The sequence below is a fragment of the Mercenaria mercenaria genome, chromosome 4 (assembly GCF_021730395.1).
Source record: "Mercenaria mercenaria strain notata chromosome 4, MADL_Memer_1, whole genome shotgun sequence".
Lineage (NCBI taxonomy): Eukaryota > Metazoa > Mollusca > Bivalvia > Venerida > Veneridae > Mercenaria > Mercenaria mercenaria.
Window position 1 is genome coordinate 44,948,717 of NC_069364.1, and position 19,680 is coordinate 44,968,396.

The 19,680-nt window shown below is 32.6% G+C and overlaps 1 long non-coding RNA gene across 1 annotated transcript; it reads right to left on the reverse strand.

The window, feature by feature from the left end:
- Nucleotides 1-2,844: 2,844 nt before the first annotated feature.
- On the reverse strand, nt 2,845-9,587 carry LOC128556747 (uncharacterized). Its single transcript, XR_008370810.1, has 3 exons — nt 9,086-9,587; nt 5,973-6,081; nt 2,845-3,098 (listed from the first exon to the last, which is right to left on the reverse strand). It is a non-coding gene; the product is annotated as an uncharacterized LOC128556747 (long non-coding RNA).
- Between the last annotated feature and the right edge of the window lie 10,093 nt (nt 9,588-19,680).

The following is a 19,680-nucleotide window of genomic DNA, read 5'->3' on the forward strand; positions in this document are numbered from 1 at the left end:
GCGGGAACATCATAATCAAGTTTCTTCTCTCCACAAGCGAGATTTCCGGACTTTATCGCAGATTTTCGTATAAAACTATCGTAATATCGTCTCGCCAAAGCGGGCCGAAAACAGTCAAACAGTCTATCACAACATAATATTAAAAAGAGTTTCCTGTTGGTGGTTTTGCAGCTGCCTCCGATAAAATATGCATGCAAACATCATTTTCCCGTCATGCAGAAGTAAAAGGGGGGAGGGGGGGGGGGGGGGCCCAGTTAGGTGTCTGCGCAAAATGTTTTTTTATTTTATTTATACTTTGTGGTAATATACCTACATGTATTAAGTTTCATTGACAAGTATTACTGTTACCAGTTTTGACTTACTTTTATAGATATTCACATTTAAAGTGGGTGGGATAATCTGACATGTGACCAGCCAGGGACACAATTTCTGTAATTTTTTTTTAAATGGTTCAAACTTTTTACCTGAAACTTTCATGATAAAATAAGTAAGCAATGGCCATTCACACAACATGTTGCATATTAAATTGTACTGAATACTTTTTTCAGCACAGTGCCACAAAGTGGTCTAATCAAATTTACTGATTTTTAATGGACGAACTTTACCAAAAAGCTAAAACAGTTTTCATTAGTTGAGATATTAAAGTGTTATTTTCAGCAGTTATTGTAAACTAAATAAACATTAAAATGATAGTATATCAGTACACTCCGATTAATATTAGAAGAGTGGTACACTCTCAAACTGGGAAAAAGTGGGTGGGGTAAATAAATATTCGAAGCAACACTACAAAAATTGTGCAGTTGTTAAGAAATGGCGTCAGATTGTCTATTACTATCTTAATTTTATTAAATACAGCATTGATTGATAAATTTTAACAAATAAATTCCCACTTTATACATGTATGTCATGGAAAAAGCATGGACCTTGAACATGACATGTAGACAAACCAAATTAACCCTGAAAGCTCAAAGTATTTAACAAAAGGTTTTGCCTGAGGCAGTATATTTTGAAGAAAGTTATTGTTCAAATTAACATTAAATTTTCTGCATTGTTTTTTCCATGGCACACATGTATAAAGTCTTATTAAAGAGATTTTTTTGTTAAAATTTATCAGCCAAGTCTGTATTTAGTAAAACTAGAATGTGTCTGTAGGACACATGGTGTGCCCACCCCGCCTCCCGCTCCCCCCGACTGGTACATTTGTCACAAATAAGGGGAAATAATTCAAATGTTTGCAGTCTTAATGGGGTATAGCCTCAAAAAAAATATGAAAAGGATTCATTATTCTATACCATATACTTTTTGAGCTATGAGCATCACAAACAAAAAATCCACTATTTTGGCTATTTCAAGGGCCATAACTCTGTAATGAATGCTAAAATTCTCAAGAAGAATGCCATGTGTGCAAAGGTCACATTATGATAAAGACTCAAGCAAGGTTTCATGAATGTACATTTAAATACTTCTGAGTAAGGCACCGAGAATACTCCTGAGTAAGGCACATAATTAGGTAAAAATGTGCATTTTTTTACTATTTCAGGGGCCATAACTCTGGAAATAGAGGGGCAGACCCAGATAAAAAATAGTAGGTGCGCAAGTTCATATCATGATAAACACTCATCAATTTATATCAAATACTTTTTCGGCTAGGCGTGTCACAAGGTGAAAATGTGCATTTTTGACTATTTTAGGGGCCATAACTCTAGAAATAGGGCGCGGACCCAGATTAAAAATAGGAGATGCGCAAGTTCATATCATGATTAAGACTAATGCAAGGTTTCATGAATCTATATCAAGTACTTTTTGAGCTAGGTGTGTCACAAGGTGAAAATGTGCATTTTTGACTATTTCAGGGACCATAACTCTAGAAATAGGGGACGGAGCAAGACGAAAAATAGGAGGTGTGCAAGTTCATATCATTATAAAGACTCATGCAAGATTTCATCAATTCATATCAAATAAGTTTTGAGCTAGGCGTGTCACAAGGTGAAAATGTGCATTTTTTACTATTTCAGGGGCAGTAACTCTAAAATTAGGGGGCGGAGCCAGACGAAAAATACAAGGTGCACAAGTCCATATCACGATAAAGACTCTTGCAAGGTTTCATCAATTTATATCAAATCTTTTTTGAACTAGGCGTGTCACGAACTTCGGACGGACGCACGGACGGATGGACGGACGGACGCACGGACAAGAGCAAATCTATATGCCCCCACCACTCATGGGGGGCACAATTAAGATAGTAATAGACAATCTGAGGCCATTTCGTAACAACTGCACAATTTTTGTAGTGTTGCTTCGAATATTTATTTACCCCACCCACTTTTACCCAGTTTGAGAGTGTACCACTCTTCCAATATTAATCAGAGTGCACAGATATACTGTCATTTTTATGTTTATTTAGTTTACAATATCTGCTGAAAATAACACCTTAATATCTCAACTAATAAAAAATGTTTTAGCTTTTGGGTGAAATTCGTCCATTGAAAATCAGTAAATTTGATTAGACCACTGTGCTGAAAAAAGTATTCAGTACAATTTAATATGCAACATGTTGTGTGAATGTCCATTGCATAGTTATTTTATCATGAAAGTTTCAGGTAAAAAGTTAGAACCACTTTTTAAAAAATAACAGAAATTGTGTTCCTGGCTGGTCACTTGTCAGATTACCCCACCCACTTTAAATGTGAATATCTATAAAAGTAAGTCAAAACTGGTAACAGTAACACTTGTCAATGAAACTTAATACATGTAGGTATATTACCACAAAGTATAAATAAAATCAAAAAACATTTTGCGCAGACACCTAACTGGGACCCCCCCCCCCCCCCCCCCCCCCTTTCTCACACTGCCAAATGTTAACTTCTTCTTGTTACCTTGAACAGCATCATTCGAATGCATAATAAATTATGTAAATACTGTATCATCATTCCTACGAAGAGACACAACTGTTTTACTCGCCATTCGAAAGAACTTCGCAGTTTTTGATTTATCCGCCAGTTTTATGAAGTTATATCCTGAAGATTTAAGTCTCAAATATCGATCTGTGTGAACATTTTGATGTCCATTCGCATGACTTTTTGTTACGTTTACATGGCCTGTAAAAAGAATAATAATGTCGTAAACATAGTATTTGTATGACCTGCCTCTGGAAATGAGTAATAGAAAAATAAATAAAGTAGAATACAAAACTTACACGAGAAAATAGAATCAGTTATAGGACGAATTATTTAAATATCTTTTTACAAAACAACAGGGTCATATGACCCTGAATCGCTCACCTAAGTAATATGAGCCACATGTTTAAAATGGCAAAATGATGCTAAAGAATTAGAAAGTAGGTCAGTAAGTCATATTCATGGTCACTGAAAGTCAGTTTTAAGATCAGTGTGTGATCACTGTACATGTCATCCAAATTTCAAGGCTGCATCTTAAAAAACAAGGTCAGTAAGTCATGGTCACAGTCAAGTGACCCCTTATAGCTCGGGGTCATCAGGTAATTATAATTAAACAGTGTAGGAAATATGATCTGATAATTTTTTTAAGTATCTATTCCTATATAACTCATGTAACAAGTGACCCCAGCGTGTGTCCTCTTTTCACCCCAGGGGCATAATTTGAACAATCTTGTTACAGATCCCCTAGGAAATGCTACATACCAAATAATAAAGGCGTTTTTGTCCCTATATAAGTTGTATACCTATTATTTGAATAGCGGAGCTAATAACGCACACTTGTCATTTTGGAGTTCGAGTTACATCTTCGTAAACTTATAGAAATCTTAAGATTTTTTGGATTTCTTTCCGAAACGTGTACCGACTGTTTGACATATTACATATAAATAAAAAGTGGCAAATTGTAATTACACATAAATGTACAATTGGCATGAAAACGTATCTTTATCTTTATATCAGTAAAAACTTAGCCGGACAAAAGTTCAACGCGGCCGTACCAGTCGAACCACCCCTGGCTACGCCTTAGCAAAATGATGTACTTTTTGGATTCAAGTTATTCTGCCTTTGCGGCCAGTGCAGGCCAAGATGTGCGGGCCGATCATGGCCTGCATTGTTTGCTATTCGGTCAGTAAATTTTGAGTGAACACCCCTTCTAATAATAAATGACACTGCCCAAACTTTATGACAGACTAGTCCATTTTAGAAATTTAGCAGGGTAAAGGTTAAAACTATATTTAGAACACAGGAAAACCAGCATATTTAAAGAAAATGAAAGTACAATTTGTTATATGCCATTTTTTTTTAGATATCCATTGGGTGACTGACGTAATGAAATTACCGATAGTTATTGTTCTGATTGTCTGTAATCCCGAAACCTAAATGGCCTCAATCACATTTGCTTACTAGTTGTTTTAATGAGTTGACTATTTCCAAAACTGAAATTCCGAACTGCATCATTCACGTATATTTGCTTTAGTGTTGTAAAATCTATATCCGGGATAGCATAAAATAAATTTCAAAATAATTCAAAGACGTTTCTAACTACATTAAAATAACATATATTGTGGTTAAATGTCCAAATAAGTTCCAAACGATTTCAACTCTGAATATATGGCTGTCAGTTACTCTATTATTTTTTACGTTAATGACTTATTTGAGTTGTGCACAACTATTAACACAGCAGACAGCATTAACTATTGTAAGGACTCCTGGTAATATACACTTATTGCATAACTTGCAGGTATACAGTCAAAAGTTTTGCCCGAGGTCTACACTGAAAGATCACAGTTTAGACTATTGACTGGAAAATCATTCAGTAAGTTTTATAACAAGACTTCAGAAAACAAGAGGCCCAAGTGGGCATTAGCCGCTCAACTGAAGCAAAATTTGACCTAATTAGATCTTGCTTGTGACAAAGTATTACATTTAAAATAGAATTTTAAACAAGAGCTGTCCGTAAGACAGCGTGCTCCAATATTCGGCGATTTGACAGTAAAATGATTATATATCTCAATAAGAAACCTCTACTTTAAAAGGAAGATACACTAAGGGGCATAATTCTTTCAAGAACACAAATAAGACTTATTTGGATTGTTACCAGACATGCAGATGACGATGGTAAAGATATATTTTGAGTTTCATGTCATTATCTTATGAAGTACCAAAGTTATGCCCAGAAAACAAAATTTGTCAAAAAATTAAAGTATTAAAAGGGCATAATTTTGTCAAAAATACAAATCAGAGTTATGGGGATTGTTACCACACATGCAGATGATGATGATAAAGATACATCTTAAGTTTCAAATCTTTATCTTATGTTGCAGTAAAGTTATATTCATAGAGCGAAGATTGCCAAAAATCTTTAAGTATGAAAGGGGCATAATTCTGTAAAAAATACAATCAGAGCTATGAGGAATGTAACTACACATGCAGATGATAATAATAAAGAAATATTTTTAATTTCAAGCAACTAAAGATATGTCTATAAACGAAGCTTTTGAAAAAAAATAACATAAAAATAATTCCATGTATAACAATTTTTTGACCTTGACCTTGGGTATAATGGGACCAGCCCCTGCACAGTCTTTGTTTGTATGCTGGACACTGTTAATGTGAAATTACAGTAAAATATAAGTAACAGTAACAAAGATATGACAGAAAATACAAAAGTTGCCGAAAACCTTTAACCTTAAAAATAATCTAAGTATAACACCTTGTTGACCTTGACTTTGGGTATAAGGGCACAGCTGTTTGTATGCTGTGTGCTATGCTATATGTTATGTGAAGTTACAGTAAGATATAAGTAACAGTAACAAAGATATGACAGAAAAACAAAGGCTGTCAAAACATTTAACCTTAAAAATAACCTAAGTATAACTGTAACACCTTGGTGACCTTGTCCTTATGTATACCGGCCCAGCCCCTGCACATATTTTGCTTATATGCTGGACAATGTTTATGTGAAGTTACAGTAAGATATAAGCATGATAAGCAGTAGTAACAAAGATATGATTATACCCTTTTCTAGTATGATGTCAGATGTGAGACACAGCACAAGATCCATTTGAATATATCTTTATTTTGCTGCCAGACCTTACAGTGCTCAGATGTGGAATTGCACACACATCTGTAACAAAAAAAAAAAAAAAAAAAAATGCATCAAATATACATTTAACCTTTAGTTAATACCAAAATGTTAATATTCAGTCAAAACAAATCTACTGTACTCATGACAATAAATGGTAGTTACAGAACTTACACTGAGTTATAGATTTTATCTATCAGCCTGTAATCAAGAGTAAGGCTTTAAAACAGATTTTCATTCCTTTTCACTGAGAGACTTTTTTCTCTTTATTCAATTAGACTTTTCTTCAGATAAAATTACATATTTAAGTATACTTTAAACCTGAGCCAGAGCTAATGTTATAGATGAAATATTTACAAAAACAACCCGTAATTACAATTCTATGACAACTAGTCATAACTATTACTAGTACAGCAATTACTTTAAACACTGGTTATTAATACATGTCACAGGGTTAGAAATAAGTGCAGTCAGACCGGGATTCGAACCCAGAGCCTCGAAATACCCTTCAGATGCTCTACCAACTGAGCTACCCGGCCGCCAACAACCTTTCTTCCCGTTTTAATATTCAAGTCCTATACCATGACATATTTCCCCACCATTTTGAAATTTGTCCTTGAATTTTTTTCAATAGGTACTTAAGTATATATAAACAATTACAGGCATAGGAGACTAGCCAGTTTAATACCATCACCTTCGAAAGCTGGGCGCCAAATATCAAAGGGTGAGAAAAATGTGCAGCCAGACCGGGACTCAAACCCGGGGGCCTCGTAATACTGTTCTGATGATCTACTGACTGAGCTACACGGCCGTCTACATACTTTCTCCCTGTTTTAATATTCAAGTCCTATACCATGACATACAATACCGGAATACGGTCTAGAGTAGAGATCCGGGCTAGTCCAATTTGATGTGATCCTAGGAAATATTGAGATATTTTTTCATAACCTTAGGACAGCCAGCACATATTTATGCAATCTCGCCAGGCATATATATGTTTTTGACAACACAGAAAATGAGTCACTCGACCTTAAGCTATTTCCGGAAGAAAAGAAAATGAAAGTAGAAATGCTAAACTTGAAAACGAAAGCCATATTTGAATCGCAGATAGTCAGGGGTCACGCGTAGGGGTCACCCCGTCTGGACGCTCATGGACTTCTGTTGTTGTTGTTGTTGTTTTTTTTTTGCTATTGGAGAGTCAATTTTCAGCACTTTCTAACAAACTGAAACTGAAAATACCTGGGCTTTAGTACGGCATGTCAGCTTTTCATCTACAAAAAGATATTTGAGCTCAGATAACCACAAATCCCAAATGGGTCCGTCACGGACCAAGGGTACACTGATAATTTTGGAACTTCATCAAATCGCTCAAAAGGTTGTTTTTGATGTTGTCTGAGAGTGTCAGTATATGCCTTGGATGTAAGATATAACCATATTTGAGAACTGCAGACCTAGACATTTCAGAAATATTTTCAAAATTAATTTTGTGTAATAAATGTTGATTCTATGGAAGCGTGAAAGGGTCATCAGACGCTAATATGTTTTATTACGTTAAGGCTGCGGAAAGGATATGGGCAATATCCCCATGATGTGTTTGTAAAATAAACTGCATTTAAGCATATCTGTATTAAACCACATACGCATGTTTAACAGTTTCAAATGCTATAAATATGTCAAAATATAACTTATTCAACTAATAATGTCGAAATTCTTCTCCTTTCTTTTCCGAGATGAAGGTCACGATTGACTGGTTTACAACATGGTCATTCAATTTCATCAGCAGCTTGTTAAAATAAATGATGGAAAAGTACCTGTCAACATCAAAATGCTTCCGGTGAATTGAAAGAAAGGCAGAAAAATGAATTGTCGACTTATTGTTTGGGTATATTATAACCCTAAAGTACGTCACTTGTATAGTTCTTTGAAAACATGTCCCCAAAGGCAAAATTTGCAGCGTTCGAAGTTGAAACTTCACAAATTTATGTGCTGGTGTAATCAAAAATAAACCCCAGATGTGCGTTTAAAGGTGCTGATTTGACTGTGATTTTTTTCTAAACCAGGGCTCCAGATAATTTTTTTGGCCAATGAGTTAATGAGTAAAATGGTAAAATCTGAAATTGACTACAAGTAATTTTACTATTGAAAATTTATAAATGTGAAAAAACCAGAAATCAGTTTTATAACATATTTATTGGGTGTAACACCCATGCATTTGTTTGCAGTTTAGTTTCAATTCATCATTTAAGTTAATTTGCTTCTTTTACCCCCTTAATTGGCTTGCTTTGGCTTCACACTCACTACCGAATAAAATAGAATATTCAATATACCTTTAGCTATGTTTTGGGTATCAGTTTTGTTGGTTTAAAGAATGCATAGAGTGTTTGTTCACTTATACATTCTTCATTGGTCTTAGAAAGAGACATTTTTGTTTATTCCGCACCGGAAGTTGATATTTTAAATCGACACCCCTTTAAAATGCACTACCGTACCATCAATATTAATTCCCAACTATTTGATATACACAGACATTGAGTGTAAAAAATAGTTTAACCTAGGTTTATAGAGTACCATTCAATGCGTGAATATGTTCAATGTGGGAGAATTAATGCTGACTGTGCTCATGTTACATAAAGCATCCGGACGATTCAGATTTTGTTTACGCCAATAAAAAGTCATTGCGTGCGTTTCTGTTATTTCATATAGATCTACGTTTTTATATGCTTAAAAATTATCAGCCATGCGTATATGCATTATTTCAAAGAGTAATTTAAGCTAATTAATACACATCTTATCTGGAGCTCTGTAAACAATTTTACTTACCGAAATATTGATTAAAAGATGTGTAGATATATAAATTTACAAGCGATATACTGATTTATATATGATCTGTTAATTACTGTGTGTGCTCTACTTGGTAAAACAGATTCCCTTGACACTTTAGAGTAATATCTACGCCCCTGTTAGCACTGGTATTACTATTAGGAGGTTAGCATCATGAAAAATGAAATACACACATTGAAAAAATAAAATGAGGTACAGTACCTACCGTAGAACTAGTAAAACCAACATGAATATTTCATATTTTCAACAGCTGATGACAACACCTTCGTTGACAACAAATGGTGTGACACTACTTCCATAAAAACCATCATTCACTATGGAAAATGCATCATTCACTACAGGTTGCTACTCCAGTGCCTATCGTCTTCTCGTTGTTTAATGATGTTGCTAGAATCTTTATATTTCATGATATGAAGGTTGAAACTTCAATAATAATTCAATTTATCTGAAAGGATAAAATTCCAGCCTGCACTTAATTGCAAATCTGAACTTTTACCAAGCACTCTTATGTACCCTTTGCATTGTAATGATTATCGCAAAACACGTTAGCTTTTCGGAGAAGATACTCTCAGAACGTGAACTGTTTGCAGTATTTGCTAAGTTTGTTGTTTGATTTTTAACGTTTCATATGTCCAATCGGGTCTTTCGAAGTATCTGTAAATTGGTTGAGGTATTCGCAATGTAAGAGAAACATAAGTAGCTTATTGATGGTATATCTTTGGAGCGGTACAAGCGGAAGTCTTTCTGCAAACATTTTGAAAATGGAGTATATATAAAGTATTTTTTTCTTGCTCGTATTGAAGATCAAGTTTTAAACTATGTCTTTTTCATTTTCAAATTAATCTGCATCTTAAGATAACAAAACGTGTTTCGTAAAGGAAAATGATAGTTTCAATGTCTGCATCTGGTCTGGCAAATACAATGAAATATGACGAAACACGGATATTGAACTATTTTGAATTTTAGGTACATGTACAATACTTATAATGCTCTGCTCGCTGTTTTACACAGTAGATGTAACTTTATGAAATATACAGGTCCATCGTTAGTATTATGTTTCGATTCGAGAAAATAATAAAAGTAGCTGTTTCAGCCACAACAACGAAAAATGATGACTAATTTATTATTTTGCAATCAGCATACCTATTTTCACTTTTATTTGAGAATAAAGTGTTATTAGACCTAATGTTGTATTCTCTTAATTATTTTCTAATATTTAAATCGTCGTTTGATGAGAAATGATAAAAGATAATAGTTACATTTAATTTTGTCCATATAACGTTACTTTTTTGTGATACATGCAGCAAACTCCATGATTATCAAACCTGAGCACTACTTTATAAAACACTCACAAATTACCAAGCATACTTTTTGTTAACACCCTTGACAGCTGCTTAATTCATCCACCAAGTTGTTGCAAGTTTGTTTAATCTTTAAAATAATAAATGATTCTTATTAGTTTTAATTTCACTTTTTATATCCACATATCAAATAGAAATAAAAAATACTTTTAGAATTAATTCCTTCTATCTGCTTACGTCTATACTCAACGAATTCTTTTCACGAACATAGCAAATTGTCCGAGATTTGCGATTGGTGGAAGTTGGTTTTTGTTCTCTGTAATTCAAAATCACCAAACAAAACACATTGTCTTGTCAATTCATTACAAATTTTCAAACCAACATTAAAACATTTGGTCTTTGCAGAGATAGATGAGAATGAAAATTTATATCTGTTTTAAATAATCTTAAAATACGTCGGGAGAATTCGAAAAATGATGGTTTTGTACTTTAGAACGGACATTTTACTGAATATTACAAAAATGAGCATGCAAATTGCAAAATCCTGTGCATATTTTTCAATCGGTTGAATGCACTTGTGGCGTTTTTCCTCAGTTTGGATAGTTTTACATATTTGTCCAAGATGTGTTTCTTAAAAACTGTTTCTCTTACATTTTCCTATAAACAATATTATATATATAAACTTGACAATGAAAATACTCGGCACAAGATGTAAGTCTATAAATCAAATAAATCAAATGACCTCACATGCCTTTCAACAGTATTTAATTAAAAATTAAAAAAATACAAACTAGTTTCGCCTGTCGGCTCATCAGTGTAGATAAAACTTAACGTGACGTTACTATGGTAATGACGCGACGTCAATATAAAGGGACGTAATTCTGACGTTATGTTCTCAAAGGGACGTAATAAACATTGTTATTTAATTATTCAGAATTTATCTGTTACTGTAGTCTGTTAAGTTTTGGTTTAAAGCATTTTATAAAATAATTTTCTGTCGCTAACCTAGCTGAAGTACTATCTACTTTCAATTTAAAAATATGGGAACATTTGAAACTTTGGATCTTTATTACTGCAAATATCTATATGATTACTTAGTGGAATTTGTCAAGTTGAAGGGTCTCTTATTTGTTGTGCGTGAATAGTTCTTCTTGTTCTTAATTTATCGCCAGTTTGGCCAATATGATATTCTTCACATCCGTTGCAGGTGATTACATACGGTACATTTTTTACATTACAGGACAAATTTTCATTTACGTAAAATGTTTTACTATAATGACAATAGTATAGTTTAAGAAAACTGGGAAACGAAATTACGAGCTTCTGTAAAAAGCTCGAATCATTTCCATTTACATTTGAACACTACCTTTATATTTATATTATTTTCAACTCTCTGACACAGACAAAGTAAGCAAAGATATATTTTGTATTTTTTAAATTGATTTCCTGTTTCAGAATAAAAAAAGTATTATTATTGTATACTGGATTTGTATCGCTTTAGTATTTACTAGAATACAAGAATAATACAAATACAAACACATGGCTTTTATATAGCGCAAGAATATAACAAAATTATATTGTGCTTTACAATTACATAGCACACATTTAAAACATATACATTAAAAATATTAACAGGCTTCTATACAATAATGCATGCACGTGTAAATGGACACACATTAACTGTTTCATTTTTACATCATATGTTGTTTGTGATAGGTCCTGCTAAAATTTAGATGGACTGTTATTTATGCTTTCCACAAAGTACTTGGTTAAATATCTGAGGTCAGTCTGAAAAGCACTAATTGTCGCTTTGTTTATGTAGTGCTTCTGGTTGGTTTGTTTTGATGCAATCAAATTTAAAATACTTAAAGAATGTAGAAAACAGAAAGAAAATCAGCACATAATGTATTAAATAGTATTCTTATATGTTATAGGTTTACTTTTATTTACCGATCGAGTGATGTCAAATTAAATTAAGGTGATGAATGCACCACTCCGCTTGCACTGACGCAGTACATTGCAATTAGACGCACACAAGGTTGCATAATTATGTTGACTGTATGTATAAAGACTCTATGTATGTAGCAAAGTAACAAAAACCAAAGTCCCATAGCTTTGCAGAATATTTATCTAACAGAACGTAATATGCATCATGCACAACAAGGATTGGTACTGATAACTTGTGTGAAGGTTAAATAGATCGTGCGCAAAGGTTTGGGAGATTATGCGCGCACAAGATTGTATGTTTACAGTATATTAACAAAAATACAAAGTCCAATAACTCTGCAGATTATTTTTTTTGGAAACCGTGCACAACTACTGTTGTTACTGATCATGTGTGTGCGTTGGTGCGCGTAAGATTGTGTCTACAGACAGACAGACAGACGGACAGACATACAACCTGAAACAAGTATACCCCATACGCCTATCAACTTCGTTGTTCGAGGGTATGGTTGGCGGGGGATGTACAATAATAAAATAGAATAATACTACATTTCCTAAACGCACCATACACCAAATTGAGAGAATTTGCTTGTCAAAACATTTAATGACAGCAACAAATTCTAATACGCAATGACTAAAATTTAATGTGCAGAATGTTTAGAATTTTTAAGTCACACTAGTGTAAGTAATTCATTCAATACTAATACATAATAATTTAGTCTGTCCACAAATGCTTATAAATTGCGCCTTCAATATCTGAATTTTGTTCTTTTAGTGGATGCACATATGGGTCAAGATAAATAGCTATTGACTGAAGTGAAAAGATTTAACTGACTGGTATTCATAGTAGTGTGTGACGCTTTCTGAAATGTCATTAGGTAATGCCGAGTATCGTTATTGACACAGCCATTAAAAGACTGACATAAATTTGTTTACTTTTATACGAATTAAAGATGTTTATTTATTTGTAAGCAAAAAAAGAGATAATTTTCATTGTTGTATTTAGTATTGTCATTCATTTCCAGAGCAGCTGTGTATAAGATCGTGGCGATTATTTGCTAAAAAGTTTCTAATAAGCCCAAAATTTGTCGGAATTACTAGGAGGTAACTGCTAGTATGCAGATTACTGAATTTTGTTTCAATGTTGAAACCTAAAAATAAAACTCATTCTCACTCAAAGTGGAATATAATGTGCAAGTTTACTTTGCATATATTTCCAATTCAACTTGGTCCTTTAATTACGTTATCATTCTTGTTATATGATGACAGCATCAAATAAACATAATTTCTTATAAGAAAAAATGGCTGAAAATACAATTGGAAAATCATATACATATGACAAAATGTATTAGACTTTAAGTATCATAAACATATGATAAAATGCCTCAGACTTTAAGTAAAGTACCTAACATCTTACAATCTGAAATTGTTCCAGGAAATGAAAGACATTTGTTGCCAGTTTTCAAAAAATGATATGTTTAACACAATTGTTTGAAATCATCGTTGTTGGTGTAATAAAAGAATGTGCCAAATAAAAATTGTTTAAAGATTTAAAACACTTTTACCGAAAATGTATTTTCTGTATTTAGAAACTTTCCTTTGTCTCCATTTGCATTATTAGGATGTAAGAGAAACAATTAAAACAAACCATATGGTAATGAACAGAGTATGAATGTTAGATAAAACTAAGTCTTATTATGTAATTTATAGGTACCTTATTATTGTCGTGCTTTTAAATTAAACTCACGTAATGTAAATAATTTATTTCTTTTTTAACAGATTTAAGGAACGTTTGAAAATAATTTTCATGCTTAATATGTTTGTTCAAAATATTGCATTTATCATATCTTAACTATTAAATTAAATAATAAAAGCACGTTATTTATCCTCCTCAATTTTCTGAGTTTATGGATAAAACTAATAGCATGTACGGTGTATATTTAAAGACAAACGCTTTTATACTGCAGCAATTTTAAAAGCCAAATATATATAGATATACTTTTTAGGATTGAAACAGTGTGTACATTTATTCATATTTACTTACGCTGCTGAAAGAAACTTCACAGAACATTCATTTTAAACGATAAAACGTCCTGTTGCAATCATGACAGAGTATAAAAAGGCAAAACAAATGAAATTTAGAATGTGTGTACCCATTAATTTTGACTATTATTTCTCTAGCGAAAGTCATATAGTATGTGTTTAATCCTAACAGATTGACAAAATTCTGCGGAATTTTATACATTTACTTATTTGTACCTTTCAAGGTTTTAATAAATATACATTTATATCTGCTTTTCGTTGTTGTTTTTTTTTTCTGTCAATTGAATGTCATCTCACATTAATTAAAGCTTTTCTTGCGACGGCGAGCTAGAAAGGGCGTTTCTATTGTTCAAAGCTTAGCAGTTTTGTATGGCAGTTGGCGATCTAAATAAAGAATGCCGAACAGATATGGCCATATATTGGCGCTTGTTTCAGTGCTAGTGGGGGTACCTGACAGTCAACCTATACAGATCTTTGGCTGCTTTAGAAATGGCTTTTGGAGTTTGGCTGGAAGTTATCTCCAACCTACCAAAATCTACGAGACGTATAATACTGTCTTCTAAAATGCCCAGGATTTTCAACACCACAAAACAAACCACACATTTTGAACAGCAGTCAAAATACCATGGTTATTATAGCCCAAGGAACAAAGCAAAAAAAAACTGATCTCAATTACAGTTCATAACACCAACTTAATGTATTGAACTTACAGAAAAAGAGGGAAGGGGAAATTGAACAAATATTAAGTTAATGAACGTAGATCTTATCCTATACACTGGGACCAACTCTTTATATTTCAGTATAGAAATGCATGTGAGTCTTGTATTGCAGATGAAATTTTGGTAGGGGGACAACTTTGTATGGAAAAGTTAACAAGTGTACTAAATTATTAAGTACAATATCAAACTATTATCAGTTCAGGGATGAAGGGAATGTACTTCTATGAATTCACAGCAGTATTCAACACACTCCAGCAAAACTGACCTGTTAAAGTGCCATTATTTTGACACTCTTAAAATGCTAACAGACCTCTAGCATACTTAATTTCTAGGTATGGGTGTACCCCCTCCCACTGTGGAATCTCAGCACATTTAGATTCAGGTGTTAAATTTACCTGTTCTGGCTTGTTTAATTTTTTTACCAAAATCTAGCAGGAAAGATACAGGCGTGTAAGCTTTAGAACCTTCTGACAGCGGACTTGAGTTTTAAAACAGAATTTTACAAAGATGTAGACATTTACCCTTTTGATAAAATGTTTCAGGAACATCTGGTACTAACCATGTGTATAAAACATTACCTTGGGCATGCTACAGCCATTCGTTACCACATTTTATGAGTATACTTCTTCAATATACAACAATCGGTACCCTTAGAACAGCATATGCAATATTTCAAACTACAATATTGGCTATTATCCTCATAGCATTTCGGGCTTTATCTTCGAAACTTCTATGAACACTTGGGTCAGTATCCATCTACTACTACATATGCTTATATATTTGTCAATGTGGGCTATTTGATCTAAAATAAAAACCTTTGAATATGTTCATATCATAGTTTATATAATAACTGAATAATACAAAATAGTATTCATTACTGAAAGTCCATTAAATGAGTTTGACAACGCTTTGAATCGCCAAACTCATTCTCAAAAGCAAGATGTACACATTGTTTTGGGCTCTCCATACTGAACAATATGTCTTATATTCAAATTGTTTAGTGCAAATGGTACAGCTGCTAAACCATCTTGAATCAGTTATAATACTTTAAACAATCAGAATGTGTAATAAGAAATATTGACAAAAACAATGTCCATACCAAGTTTGACATTTCTTCAGGTTTGTAGCATTTTGGAATTTATCACATCATTTCGTATTATCCGGATAACAAGGGTGACAATATCGATATGAGAAGCACGAAATATACATTAGCGTATGTAAGATCATTACGGAAGGAGTGACATGAAAGGCACGTGCAGTTTCCAGTTATAGATGAAAGAATGTGACGATTTGATAAGGGGTATTGTGACTATAATCATTCGTCCTCCATCTCATAATCATGTGGGGAAATTGACAATTACTTGCGGAGAACAGGTTTTTAATGGTACGGAATCCAGGTTAAGTAATTAGTCCGTTACTGTTGAAAAACGTCTTTAAAACGCAAAACAAATTTTTTAAACAAATCGCAATCTACCTACAATAAATTATTAAAAACAATAATAAAATGATGCGTCTTTCGATAGTTTAGATATTCTTTAAACACAAATATAGCTTAGCTATTTTGTTTTCAAAATGGTTATAGAAGCTATAGGGATTTTATCTTTTATTCATAAAATAAATATTTCACACCGAAAATGACATGTCAGTCACATTAATTGACTCAACATACATTTATTTATAAAACTATGTACGGCGATGAAATGGAGTATTTTAAAATTGATGAAACAATTCTGAGTTGTTGACTTACTATTTTTCATACGTCATAAAAAGAAGTATAAAAACACATGTTTATAACTTTATCACAGACATACAGTAAAAGAATAATTGACTAATTATAGGAATAACGCAGTTAAATGGTTTAAAATATTTTAACTCGCGGCTAAAAATATAAAATCTAAATATAGTTTGCAATTAGCAAAGAATGGTACTTTCTGTCGTTTTTGCCAGAAAAAAAAAAACGTTTTACAGGATTTGTTGGGAATCGATCTCGCATACCACTGACACCAGGCATAAAAGTTCATTTCAGGCGTCGTGCGTACCGATTGCGCCACAGGTAATTAAGAGACTTATGCAAACTACGTCATATTTTTTGCATAAAAGAACTGTCTACATTTGTCTACTAGTTGCGGTGTGCATGAGTTATCTTTCTTGTCTCTATAACATTGATGTAAACAATAACAATTTTCTTTTTAAACAACTTTAATTACACTTTATTCTTCCTTTAAAAATGCCGCATAAACAAATTCAACTTGAATATAATCCCGAAAGACAGTTCACGTAGATCTAAAACACGTAACTGATCATTAAAATGTCTAGACCTACTTTAAGTTTCACTTTTGTATTAAACTCGGCTCTAAACATTTAATTTTCTTATAAAAACAACTTTTAGTTATCAGTTTCATGATTAGAACAAAACTCCCGCGTATCTGTTTGATGCTCGGTTGTTTAGAGATGAGCACGTTATCCTGTTTCCTTTAAAGAAAAGTGAGGCTAAAAATTGCGAAAAAGGTGGAAATTCAATATAAGCCGGTGCGGGTGTCAAGCTGATTTCTTCGGAAAATGTATATTTTAGTAACCTTATTTTCTCAGCAAAACTTCAGCTTGACACCAGGTCCGGCTCACAATGAAAATCGAGCATGTAGTGTGTAAATCGCGTGTAAAAACGGTTAAAGTCACGGACCTCGACTATTTTAAAGGTCCGAGTCGTACAAATAACTTGGTTTTGAAGTTTTTAAAAGTCACAGTTTTAACAATTATGATTTTCTTTTTTGTTTTAGACAGTTAAAATTTCAATTATGGAGTTTTCATATTCTAATTATTATTTCGGGGACCATTTCGCATATCTTATCATATCCCGTCCTTCACTAGGAAAATTCTTTCTTGTTTAAAAGCTTTTTTTATCAGTGACAACAAATATAAGACTGGATTAAGACTTGTCATTTTATAGCTGACCACGTAATAGAATAATGACATTTACATATAATGAACTACGAGTTATAAGGCCCAACGAGTTTGCTATATCTAGTTTAACTACTCGAATTAACTTCAACCTAGGACATAAAGAATTGGTTTGCTATACATTATCAAAGTACCTTGCTTGTAAGAAATAAATATTTCCTGGTCAATCGAGTTTGCTATAACCGATGTTCTTTTTGTTCTTAGTGTTACAATAAAGTTCTGGAACCTTCCATGTTACATTGAATAGAGACCTGTTTTGGGGCAGAGCAGACCGTAGATCCTATAGTTATAGATATTATTGAAAATGTTCCTGTATTTCTTAATAAAAAAATATGACAAGTTTGTATACTTAACATTTAAAGAATTTACATTAAAATTGTGGATATAAAAAGCTGTCTTTAAAGAAAGCATTTATAATCTTTTGACACATTTAACTATAGTTTGATTAGTGAATAATTTAGAATTTATACTAAATTGATTTAAATTTGAACAGGACAGGACTTGGACTAGTTTTGAACATCAGATTGGATTTTACAGTTTTTTTTGTTGACATTTTTAAGGTATTTGAATTGTTACTTTTATGAATAAATTTTCTTATTGTTAATAGTTGCTGGTTTGTTTTTCTGTTACTTTAACTTACTGTAACAAGCAGTTGTTACCCTTTGATGGAACACTTAAACCTTTGTGAACAATATACTTACTTACTATGAAACAGTGAAAAAAATCTTTAACTAGTAACCATATTGGAAGCAATTAAAATGAATAAGTTGTTCAAATGCAATGTGAATATGGAGCATATGACCCATAAGCTAAACTACACCTGATCTAAGGTCATTTACAAATTCGTGTTCAGTTGATAATGGAAACATACATATATCATGTGTATAAAATCTTTAAACCAGATTTATAGATACCAAAATCATACAGAAAAATATTTATGAAGCCTGCTCGGCACATTGTGAGTCAACTACATCTTTTCAATGGTTCATTTGAAGTGCAATATTTTTTACACTTACACTAGCATCTTACTGTATTTTTTGTAGTGTTATAATACGTGAAAAGAACGGTCAAACAATAACAAGTGTTCACTGTGCTTTTCCCTCTCTTATACGCGTGTGTGTATCATTTCAACGGTTCGTTTGAATTGCACTTATTTTTTAATTTTAACTGTCATCTTATTGCAAAAAAGATGCTACCTTTACTGTTACATTACTGCATATTTAAGATGCTACAAGGATAAAAAATTAACCTAAATCAATATTTGTTTTTGTACCTATTTCAAGGATACAAGTAAAACTGTTACGTTATCTTGTTTTAACAGTGAACAACAGTTCATTCAAACTGCCACTTCTTTTAAACTTGTATTTGCATGTTATTGTAAATATAAGAAAGCTACAATAAGTATATAGACCGTATGTTACTATACGTTTAAAATGCTATAATAAGTATATAGAACAGTCATACATTAGCATTAGTTCACACCATTTTTCACTAAAACATGTAAGATTGCCAAGTTATCTTCTTCTAAAGAGATCACATTGTAATTGACAACCAGGTCATTTCAATAGTTCATATGTAAAAAGTCACCTTTAAAAGCACAAAAATCGACATTTTATGGCTACTTTCAGCTTATTTGATTGTTGATGGTAAAGTAAATGTACTGCATCGATCATGTAAAGGAGATAGAAAAAAACTCATTATGCTTATTGCACTAACTAGTGCACTTAAATTGTCAATTTATACCATTTTACATTGGAGATTATCACTTTTAAGGCTCCTTTTATTTTTTTTATTTAAAGAAATAAACAAAAAGATAAAAAAAGTCACAAAAACAA